This window comes from Pipistrellus kuhlii, unplaced genomic scaffold (assembly GCF_014108245.1).
Source record: "Pipistrellus kuhlii isolate mPipKuh1 unplaced genomic scaffold, mPipKuh1.p scaffold_m20_p_9, whole genome shotgun sequence".
In the NCBI taxonomy this organism is placed as follows: Eukaryota; Metazoa; Chordata; class Mammalia; order Chiroptera; family Vespertilionidae; genus Pipistrellus; species Pipistrellus kuhlii.
The window spans coordinates 28,188,380-28,200,596 of record NW_023425595.1 but is presented as its reverse complement, the minus strand read 5'-3'; the positions used below and the strand labels follow the sequence as shown (position 1 = coordinate 28,200,596).

General features: G+C 42.5%; 1 protein-coding gene across 2 annotated transcripts in view; it reads right to left on the bottom strand.

Annotated features, from left to right (window-relative positions):
- The window catches only part of DENND2B (DENN domain containing 2B), a 148,586-nt gene extending 144,282 nt beyond the window's left edge, over positions 1–4,304 (bottom strand). For both annotated transcript variants that reach the window (XM_036427235.2, XM_036427239.2), the window contains exon 1: positions 4,171–4,304. The gene's annotated coding sequence lies outside the window, so the exon portion shown is untranslated. The remainder of the gene's footprint in view (positions 1–4,170) is intronic.
- Between the last annotated feature and the right edge of the window lie 7,913 nt (positions 4,305–12,217).

The following is a 12,217-nucleotide window of genomic DNA, read 5'->3' as shown; positions in this document are numbered from 1 at the left end:
AAATTCTTACCAAAATAAAAACATTAACAACTGTGTGAGTAAGTAATGAGCCAAAAAAATGTAACCAAACATCTCTGACATTTAAATAAGAGAATTGAGAAAGTTCCTTTTTGAGACCCTCAACTCACAAAACTAACCTCAAGAGTATTCTCACTGGAACTCACACTGAAAGATCACGGATGGGCTACAATGAGCTGGAGGAAGCCCTCGATGGCTTTCCTTCCTAATCTATATCTAGAAGCTACAGAAAAAAGAAAAAAAAAATGGCTTTTAAGTGATACCACATAAAAAGCAAGAGAAGGAACCAAAGGACTAATCAGGGCATGAATCCCATCTGGTCCTAGGGGATTACCCTGACCCAGAAGAACTAGAAAAATTGAGCTAAGAGAATCCTCCCACATCCAACTACAAAAACTTCCTTAAAAAATGGCAAAGCTGAAACTTTAACTCATATCTTTGGATTCCAAGATCCCTACACTGAGAGGTCACATTCCTCAGAGCTCAAAACCCAAACTGGGTCATCCTGACACATTTAAAGGTGCTGGTGAGAACTGCACACATCAAAGCACCATTCCACGGGGCAAGCTCTCTAGTTATAGGCTCTTAAAGGTAAAATGGGTATGAAAATCTGTGGTCATATTTTGGTTTTGCTTTTTTTTTTTTATTTAAAAAAAAAAAAGTTGTCTAACATTGATTAGAATAAAACTTCTCTAGCAAACAAACTTGATTTTTCTGCCTGTCCCTTTTTTGTGCAACTTTCTACTACTAAGAACCAAGTCTTCAGAGTTGTGACAAGTTCATAGGAAAAGGATGCATAAGGAAGAGCAAGAAATCTGCTTTGTATACAAAGTGGGAGACAATTCTAGCAACATGGCTCCACCCACTGCTGCCCTTCCTGAGCCCTTTATCTGTTGAGAATCAAAGGGCTTGGCTATAAACTTGGGTATTCAACTGGCTTGTAAGCTCCCTAGCTGTATATACGAACAACACAATTAACTGGTAAGACATGTGGAGGGGTAGGAAGGGTTTTCTCATCTCTAAACCCTCACTTTCATAGCTCTTCCAAATACCCAGAGGCATCCATCCTATTGTTTCTCCATAACAGAACAATGAAATAAATGTACTTTTTATCTTAATTATTAAGAAAGGTAGTCTCAATTCATTTCTACCTTACCAGTACCAAGTTTTTCTTTAATGTAGCATTTTTAAGAAACAAGGAAATTTGGAGAAGAAGGGAGAACCTCAATTTAAATCTTTAGGGCAGAGGCCCTGGTTTGGAGCTCAACTTTTCCGCTTAGTAAAAGCCCTTAAGCAAATGATAACACTGATTGTCCCAGGGGTTCCTGGGTAAGTCACGAGAGAAAAGAACTTGCACCAAAGCATTGCGAAACACGTGGGGGACATAAAGGACAAACCACCAGTCGTGTGGCTCCATAGACGCATTCCATTTCAGTGTTCGCCTGCTCAGATCCAGCTCTTTGCTGATCCCCAGTAGCCCTATGATCAGAGTGACTAGTTCTCATCCCAAGATCCAAGCTATTGAAAGCTAAATAGGGCAGAAATTTAAACATCCAGATATTTCGTCTACATTTACTTTTTTTTTTTAACCTCCCAATTAGGAACTACATCTTACCTGTAATGAGTCTGTCACATTCCTGAACACAGGTATCACATAAATCTTTTTTTTAAATATATTTCTTATTGATTTTTTACAGAGAGGAAGGGAGAGGAATTGAAAGTTAGAAACATCGATGAGAGAGAAACATCGATTAGCTTCCTCCTGCACACTCTCTACTGGGGATATGCCCGCAACCAAGGTACATGCCCTTCACTGGAATCGAACCCGGGACCCTTCAGTCTGCAGGCCGACGCTGTATCCACTGAGCCAAACCGATTTTGGCACATTAATCTTCAAAAAAAAAAAACAGTTTCCCCTATCACTCCTCTCCAAAATCTTTAAAAGCTAGACAATGTGTATAGGATAAAGTTCCAGAATTCAATCTGACCACGGTCTGCTTCCACCAAACCTCCCACAAGCTCTAGAGTCAGACAACAGGGGAGTTGGAATTCCAGCTTTACCGCTTACTATTATACTTGTGTGATCTTAAGCAGGTCACTTATCTTCCTGATCTCCTTTAAAACAAGAATCCCCTCTCTTTGAAACAAGAATAACAATGCCTACTTCACAACACTGGAAGATGAGAGAGCATGGCATGTGGCACAGAGTAGATGCTCAGTAAGCGCCAGCCTAAATGGTCTGCTCTCTTGAAAACTCTCCCCGGCAGCCCTCTGCTTGTTTCTGAACCACACTTTGCTTCAAGGCCTAAAGGAAGTTCATTCTCTTCTATGAAGCCACTCTGGCTCGTAAGTGTTTTCTCCTCTGAGCTTTTCTAATCTGAAACCATTATTTTTCTCTTATGCGTCATTCTTCTTTCCCAAATGAGTCCACAAACCCAAGAGCAAAATTTTTACTACATATCAAGCCAATCAAATCTAAGTGTGCAATAAAAAAAATACTTTGGCCCTGGCCAGTTTTGCTCAGTGGGCCCTCAGGCCAAAGAGTCACAAGTTTGATTCCCGGTAGAGGGCGTGATTCCCAGCAAGTAACTGGGTTGTGGGTTCTCCCCTTGCAGTGCGGGAGGCACCTGATTGATGTGTCCTTCTCTCATCGGTGTTTCTCCCCCGCCCCCCCCTCCCTTCCACTATCTCTAAAAATCAATGGAAAAAAAATACCCTGGGGTGAGGATTCACACACACACACACACACACACACACACACACACACGCACACGCACACACACACACACTTTGAAAACAGGGTTGTCTCAGAGCTGTCTATCAAGGGTGCAGAAAGCCTGTACTTCACTCCATGCATTCAACCGGCTCTTTTTAAGCTCTTGCTTTGCATTGTCCTTAATTCAGCATGGAAGACAGACTATGAGCAATTTCTCCATCTCTGATTAGCTTTCTGGAACCTAGATTATTTCTGATCCTTTAGAAGCCCCTCCTCCTGAAGAATCCCATCAATGAAGGGAATCACTTTCTGAGAATTCTCCTTGGAGAGAAACAAATAATGCAGTCTTGGGTTTTAACCTTGTGGTCCTGTCCTAAGACAGCCAGCTGAAATGTGTGCATGTACGAGACAGCTCCAAACAGCCCTGGAGATGGGATAATGACCTCTTCACCCTTCCCAAGACCCTGCTGTCCAAACAGAAGACACACCTGCGTGGGGATACAAGCAAAAGCTGGACTCGGGCAGCCACAAGGCAAATTCTCTCACTTAGTGAAGAAGTTGTTTTATTCAAGTAATATGAACCACGTTCATTTAAAGATCTCAGGAGATGCAATAATCTCTTTAGAAACACTTGAAAATGTTCAGTCTCTTGAACTCGACTAAATTACTAAATTCTTGGATAAGGTAGCATAAACGCTGGCTTAAGTGTGTTCCCTTAGTCTTGGGTCACTTTTAAAAAAAAGATTATCTTTAATAATCAGTACACTTAAGAGGAGCAAAAAAAAAAAAAAAGGAAAGGTAATCATTCTCAATAAACACAGTTTAATTTGTTTAGAGTACAAAGTTAATTTTCCTTTGTTTGAGTTGTGTGTGTGTGTGTGTGTGTGTGTGTGTGTGTGTTCTTTACAGAGCCTGCATTCAAGCTACCACAGCCACTGCAGAGCAGCTTGGGCATGTCCAGGGGACAAGGCGGCTTGTCCACTTCTAGGGCCGCCCTGATTGTATGTAGCCAGCTCTTGCACACACGCCACAGCTCTGCACTTCCCCAAACCGCTGTCTGGATGTTCCCCGCCCCCAACCGCAGTCCCAGCAGGCGGGAAGGCAGAGCCAGCCCCGACCTCCTCCCGGAGGGCAGTCCCCTCCAGCCCCGACGAGCTCCCACCCGTCCGGCTCCTGGTGCCTACAGAGTCCCCCCCCCAGAGTGTGGGCGCCAGGATGCTCACACTCACAGAACTGGAACACCCACCGCCAGGGGCAACGAGGAGGGAATAGCGGGAAACCGGCTGGGAGCGCAGCGGCTGGCGAGGCAGAGCCGGAACCAGCACCCTCTGGACCGCCACCCGCCTTGAGCAAGGGCACCGGGGCGAGCAGGCAGCCTCCCGGCCGGCGGCAGGAAAAGTCGAGGGGGACGGACGGCGGGGCGCGAATGCACTTACCTCCGCGCTCCCCAGCGGGGCTGGGCGCTCACACGGACGGACGGGGAGCTTGGCTGCAGCCGCGCGCCCGGAGGAGAAGCGGATCCCGGAGGGCGGGCGGCCGGCCGGCCGGCAGGCATCCGCACCGCTGGGCTGCGGGGAGAAAGGGAGGGAGCGCAGATTTGAGCGGAGGGGGCGTGGAGGAGGTGTGCCTCCACCCCAGACAGAGAGGGTGGGCTGCCGGAGCCGGGCGGAGGGGTGTGTTCCGAGGCTGCAAGAAAACCGCGCCGAGAGCGCGCGAGGGGCGGGCCGCGTGGGGGGTGAAGGGGGGTGGGGGGGACGGAGACACAGGAACAGGGAAGATGGGGGCTGAGCGCCGGCAGGATGAGGAGCTGGCCCTAACACGGAAAGGTTCTCACCTCGGCACCATGCAACTAAGAATCGTCTGGGTCTGGAGCAAAACACAAGGGGGTCTGAAACTTTATGTCATTTTCTCATGCACACGTGACCCCCCTGTAGTCCAGATGGTTTCAATCACTGGGAGAAAAAAGCGGCTCCGCTGGTATGCATGAAAAGCCGGAGCCGAGAGAGTCTGGGAAAAGCTGCCTGGACCTGCCTCCAAAAAAACCCGATGAGATCTTTCCGTTCTCCGGGTCCTCGGCCTGGGGGAGCCCTGCAAAGCCAGAGACACCGAAAGCTCCGCTCCGCTTGGTACCGCGGTGGCAGCAGGGGGACTCGGGAAGCTCCGGGCTTCGGAGGAGGCGTCTGGGCTGAACGGAAAGTTCCAAGTGCATTCTGAGAGTTTGTTTTAAATATTCCCATTAGCTCGCAAAACCAAAAAAAAAAAAAAAAAAAAAAAAAAAAAAAAAAAAAAAAAAGGGTGTCATTCCATAATAAGCAATACAATACCTCTCAGCAGTGAGAATCTGTGATTTATTAGTGGACTTATGAAAGAAAATTTTAACCCAATATGACAGTCCACTTGGAAAAGAATAATACAAGTCACTTAAAAATCTACACTCATGCATACTTAGTGGGATATTAGGAAGCCATGTAACCCAATTTCTCCTCCCATACATCATTATAAATAGAACTTGATATTGAAATGCATGAAATTGACTTTCACAAGCCTACTTACATTTTGAAGGAACAAATGAGTATGAACATAAAGGGGCCCTAAGGCCAAGACATGTTTAAAAGCCCAAGCCAGTTCATGTCACATCCTTCTCAGCTGCAGGGCAAGCATCAAAAATCATGGGGACGCCCTAGCTGGTTTGGCTCAGTGGGTAGAGTTTCCGCCTGCACACTGAAGGGTTCAGGGTTTAATTCCACATGTACCTCTGTTGCAGGCTCATCCCAGGGTGCCTATGGAAGGCAACCAATCGATGTGTCTATCTCACATCCATATTTCTCTCTGTCTCTTCCTCTCCTTTCCATTCTCTCTAAAAATCAATGGGAAAATATCCACAATTTTTTTTTACTCATGGGGAGTTTAAGATACTTCCTGAAAATAATTTAACTTATTTATAATAGAACACAAATAGTGGCAAGAACCAAGCTGATAAAGCCCATTCATTGTTCCTTTGCCCAAAAAAGAATATTAAGGTGAATTACCAGTATTAACTCTAGCTCAATAATACTGAGGCCAGAGGGTGTTTTGGCCTTCCTTAAAAAAAACCCTTACATATAGTGTGACACAGTGATCTATGTGAAAAATAAACCCATTCTTAGTAAAGTGAATTGGTACACATTAAAAAAAAACCAAATTTTCAGTTGTTGTTGAGGCACACTGGAAAATGCAGGAGACAACTTGAAACTAGGCAAATTAGAATAAGTTTTACTTCAAATTCAAAATCCAGCAGTGAGTTCATTGACGTGCTTACATCCTTCGGGAGACAGAGGCCGTATTTGGATGGACTTAGCCTTCTCCAGTCTTCTCCAAGCTCGGTTCCAGGTAATACCACCCTCCACATGCAACTAGAGAACTCCTGTACTAGGCTCCTTGGGGGACAAGAGCCACAGAATCTAATACTTCAGGCAAATTCCACCTGCAGCTCCCTAAGCTCTGTAAGGAGATTCTTAAATTTCCCACTTCCCAAGCTACTGAAATGTCTACTAGTGAAGTCCTGATTTTCTTGTGAGTGGTAAAGAAAGCCAACTCAACAGAAAGCATAAAAATTTTCTGTGTTCAGCCCTAACTGGTTTGGCTCAGTGGATAGAGCGTCAGCCTATGGACTGAAGGGTCTCAAGTTCGATCCCAGTCAAGGGCATGTACCTTGGTTGTGAGCACATCCACAGTAGGAGGTGTGCAAGAGGCAGCTGACCAATGTTTCTCTCTCATTGATGTTTCTAGCTCTCTATCCCTCTCCCTTTCTCTCTGTGAAAAAAATAATAAAATATATTTTTTAAATTTTTTTCTGTGTTCAGACCTAGGACAGTAATTGTTTTCATCTCTGGCAGCAATAATAAGATACAAATAGTTCTTTTTGTTTGCCAATTCCATTGCAAATTATGCATGGAACTTTTTTAATTCCTAAGAAAAAAATTAATTAGATCTACTCTTTCAGAAAGAAAATTAACATTCCTTAAGTTTGCTAAATATAGTTTTGAGTCTTAATTCCACTGTCAGTGTTAATCTTAATACTAGCCAAAGATTTATGAGACACTGACATCTGAAATGTTTTAACACTATTGCAAATGGTGCTAATTTAATCATTTGCATTAACCTAATGTCCACATCACTTGACAAATAAAGCCAATTATGTATAAAGTACTAAGGGAGATGTAAATGCTATGAGGACAGGAGCCAGGTCTATCTTGCTAATAATTACATCTATGTGCTCAGCACAATTTTCATCCTATATAATAAAAGGCTAATATGCAAATTGTCCCCTGGACCAGGAGTTCAACTGGGAGTTCAATGGGTGTGATCCAGCTAGCCACCCCGAAAAGCTGGCCAGGGGGAGGGGCCGAGGGCAGTTGGTGGGCTTGCCCTGTCCTGCCCCCATTGCGTGGAAGGGGAATTGGGGGTGAAACCAGCCCACCAACTGCCTCCTATCCTTCCCCCTGGCTAACCCTGCCCCCAATCACCCCTCCCCCATGAGGGGAGCAGGGGAGGCCCACCAAATGCCCTCAGCCTTCCCCTCCCCCACCCCAGGCCTGATAAGCCCCAATTGGGGTGGGCCAGCCAGACCCCACCCATGCACAAATTTGTGCACTGGGCCTCTAGTCATAAAACAGTTGCACAAAAAACATATGCTGTCTGAGTAAATGAAAAATAAAAACACTCCCCATAAAGTTACAATCCTATGGGAGCAAGTGACTTGTAAACAACAGAATGAACTAACAGCTTCAGGAAGGATACTGGCAACAACAAAGAGGAAGGGGTAATTAGCATTAGCTGGCTTTGGACTTTAATCACTATATATTGAGACATGCTGAGATTGCTTATAGGAGGAATTTGGTATGTTTAGTGCTGAATTTAGGGATCTCAGAGATACACTTTCCCATGTCCCATTATTCAGTCCCCCCAGCACAGAGCCAAGACAAGATTTGAGCATAAACATCCTGGCTCTAATTTGGATAGTATGAATACTGTTCCTTTCATCCTCCCTCATACATCTCCTCCACCCCCAAGCCATTTCCTCTGTACTGTCTTCTGTCAGGCTAAGGAAAGTTTCCTAATCTTTAGAAGCAGTAGCTTTGGTTCTCTTTGTGTGGAAAAGTGCAATATACTCTGATGACTCTGGTTATATTCCATACAGATGCCAGACAACACATCTTATAGCTAAGGGTCTGTTTAATATTTTAACTGTGTAGGACTTACAACTCAACTGTTTTGTTACATACCAGAATAGCACTTGACATCACAGAAATGGGCTTTACTTCCTATTGCTATTTTAAATCCTGCTCTTAAGATTGGTGAGTAGTTTGGTTCATAGATTTCCCTTTGTATGTTTCTTTGAAGGACAAAGGGGTTACGATGTTCAAGGAAGTCTTTCAGTTGTGCAGGTCTAGTGCTCATGGAGCAGTTATTTCCTCCTAAGGTAATGTTATATGCGGTTATTAAAGGAGCTTATTTATGCCTGAAGATGCAAACAATAAGGTTTCTCTAAGGCAGGCAACAGGAAGAGATTGTGTGCCCAGATGACCTTTCAGTTTTCTAGACTGTGCTTTTCCACATAGCAGGTCTTTTAAAAACTTTTAACAAAAACAGTATGTTTTGTTTAAACAGCTAAACATAAATGCTAAAGATTGAAATCATCCTAAAAAGTTTTTTTAAAATAATTATTAATCACTAATCCATAACTTCAACAAGTACTATTTAACCCAATCCTGCTTTGCATTCCCCCTACGTTTGAGTAGAACCTCATTTCTAAGGCACCACATATTTGAAGTTTTTCCATAATAAGCTTTAAGACTTTGGGCCAGTGGTGACATAAAACACTCAGAAATAGGTATCAGGAGTGCAGAGGGATGAGTTTGTTACTCCTTTCGCCTTTTTAGTTGCCTCTTTTCCAAGTCCTCAAAAGGCAAATGGGGTTTACATTCACACAGATGCAACTAAGTCAGTTGTATGAGTCCTTGTCATTCGTTTTTATCGTCAGTAAAGCATATGTGCTGCAACACTAGTTCCTAACTCCTAGTTCAGAACCATCTAAGAAACGTGTCAGAAATACAGGTTTTGGCCCAGTTCCAGACCCACTAAATTGGAATCTCCAAGATTAAGAAACCCTAGACTGAATGTATTCTGTTATCTTTACTTTGTCAGTTCTACATACGGTGATTTTCCCTCGGAGGAAAGCCCCACGATTGCCACACACTCACACAGGCTTCCTAAAAGGAATCAAGCAGGTATACATGAGTTGAAATACAATGTAGTTCTTTCCTTCATAATAGCCAGTTTACCTGGGCACAGCTAATTTTTAATGTTTATAGCCTATCCCCGAAAGAAATGTCCTTAAACTGAATGTTTTTTTAAAATGTCCTACTAAAGTTTAAACAAAGTTTAATAAAATATTAGATCGTTGAGGAATCTGCAAGGTTTTGTTAGATAAACATAATAGCACTAATAGGCCGCTCAAACTAAATGTCTATCTTTTGTCATCTAATAAAATAATCCATAATAACTGCCTAATTGTTATTCCTATAGTCCAGTGGTTGACAAACTCATTAGTCAACAGAGCCAAATGACAACAGTATAACAATTGAAATTTCTTTTGAGAGCCAAATTTTTTAAACTTAAACTTCTTCTAACGCCACTTCTTCATAATAGACTCACCCAGGCTGTGGTATTTTGTGGAAGAGCCACACTCAAGGGACCAAAGAGCCGCATGTGGCTTGTGAGCCTCGGTTTGCCAACCACTGCTATAATCTATTAAAATATCTTATATTCTATTAAAAGCTACTTAATTTAAAAAATCTACAGAGGTCAAAAGCATAGAACCCAAAATGTGTGTGCACAAATATTTGACATCGAGACTTAAAAAACATAGAGCCGGGCCAGAGTGGTCAGTGGTTGAGCACCAAGGTGTGAACAAGAAGGTTTGATTCCCAGTCAGGGCACATGCCAGGGTTATGGGTCTGATCCTCAGGAGGGGGCATGCAAGAGGCTTGAAGAGAGGGAAACTGGAGAGCAAGAATGGGAAGGAAGACTTCCTTTTCTCTGTATATTCTTTTATACTCTTCAGGCAATCACTGTGGTTTCTTATATATTCTTCCAGAGATGTTCAAATGGAATGTAAAATTATTATATACCTCGATAATTGTGGAGACTGTGGGGACAAGAGAGATAAACCAAAGAATTTATAAAACATGGGCAATAGGGTGGTGAAGATATGTGTGTGGGGGTGGGGGAGAGGCAGAAGCTTGGAAGAGGAGGAGAAAGGGGGGAATTGAAGATATCTGTAATACTATCAACATATATTTTATATATATATATATATATATATATATATATATATATATATATAAATACAAATAAAAATTATTTATGTGCATATAATGCATTTTTGGAAGGAGAGATCTGTAGCCAGTAACAAAATCTCAAAGGTGTTCATCATCTTAAAAAAGATAAGCATCACCATTCTAGAGCAAGGCTAAGGGTTCTCTACCCCCAGTCCTTTGGTAAGCTTAGCAGAATTGCAACCTTGTCTGCTTTTGAGTATTACCATGCTTCATTCCAGACTACAAAATAGCTTCAGTAAGCAATGTTGGTTAATTGTGCATGTGGTTATAAAATACCACATCTGTTTGTAAATAACTTTCTAATTTTTATGTTTTTACCTCAAACAATCCCTCCAGTGAATAGTTACTGTTTTGTTTTACTGTTTTGACTGACAATGAAAACCTGTAGAAAATTTCTGGCATATATCTATATATACCTAAAGACAGTAGATGTCTTTCTCTCACCTGAAAATGTTCTATTGGTATAAAAAATATTTTATTCATATCTAAACAGAATTTAAGAGGCAAAAATTATTTAATACTCCTGGTCGATATAACTAACGTAAGTTATAGGGTTATTAATAAACATCCTGCCTTAGCTGGTTTGGCTCAGTGGATAGAGAGTCCAACCATGGACTGTAGGATCGCATGTTCGATTCCAGTCCAGGGCACATACCTCAGCTGCAGGCTCGATCCCTGGCCTGGTCCAGGAGTGTGCAGGAGGCAACCAATTAATGTGTCTCTCTCACATCAATATTTCTCTTTCTGTGTCTCTTCCCCTTCCTTCCACTTTCTCTAAAAATCAATGGAAAAATATCCTCAGGTGACGATTAACAATAAAATAAATAAATAAACATCTAAATGCGGAGAAAAAGGAACACTCATGCACTACTGGTGGGAATGCAGACTGTTGCAGCCATTGTGGAAAACAATATGGAATTTCCTCAAAAAATAAAAAATGGAACTCCCATTTGACCCAGCAATCCCACTTCTAGGAATATATCCCAAGAAATCAGAAACACCAATCAGAAAGGATATACTAGTATGCACCCCTATATTCATAGCAGCACAATTCACCATAGCTAAGATTTGGAAACAACCTAAGTGCCAATCAGCAGATGAGTGGATTAAAAGACTGTAGAACATCTACACAGTGAAATACTATGCTGCTGTAAAAAAACAAGGAATACTTACCATTTGCAACAGCATGGATGGACCTGGAGAGCATTATGCTAAGTGAAATAAGCCAGTTGGAGAAAGATAAATATCACATGATCTCACTCATTTGTGGAATAAAATGAACATAAACAGATGAGCAAAAATAGAGCCAGAGGAAAAAATATTTTAGAAAATAACAGAAGTAATCCTGTTATTTGCAAATATTTTTCCTACAACTTTTATAATATTATACTGTTAGTACAGTTTTGGTAATATTACTACATTTAAAATCTTTTTTCTTGAAATATTCATGTATATTGCATAGGATATTATATTTAAAATAGTTTTCTTGAAATATTATTTATTGCATGTAAGTGGCAAATTATTTTGTATCTATAATCTGATAATAGATTTATTTTGTATATTGTAAAAAATAAATAAAATAAGTAGACATCCTAAGATAAACATTAATTTTGTCAGGATGGTAAATCTCATTTGAATTTCAGTGATTATAAAATATTATAATTGCATTTTAACTAAATCATAAATGTTAGTTTTAAAAGATAACTGCTTAGGGGCCCAGAACAGCCGGGTCTGGTGCGGCCAGGCCCAGGAGCAGCAGCTGCCAGGCTGGGAGCGGCCAGGCTCGGAGCAGTGGCTGCCAGGCTGTGAGCGGCCGGGCCCGGAGCGGCCGGGCCTGGAGCGGCCGGGCCCAAAGCAGCCGGGTCGGGTGCGGCCAGGCTTGGAGCAGCAGCAGCCAAGTCCAGAGCAACTATTGTAGGTCGGGAGCGGCGGTGACCAGACCCGGAGCAGCTGGTTGTGGAATGGACCAGAGCAACAGAGGCCAGGCCCGGAACAGCCAGGCCTGGAACAACTCGCTCCTCACCTGCCCCTGCCCCAAGGCTGCCTCTCAGACATGGCTGGAAACTTTTGTGGGAACTTGAGGGTCTGCTGAATCAAGTGA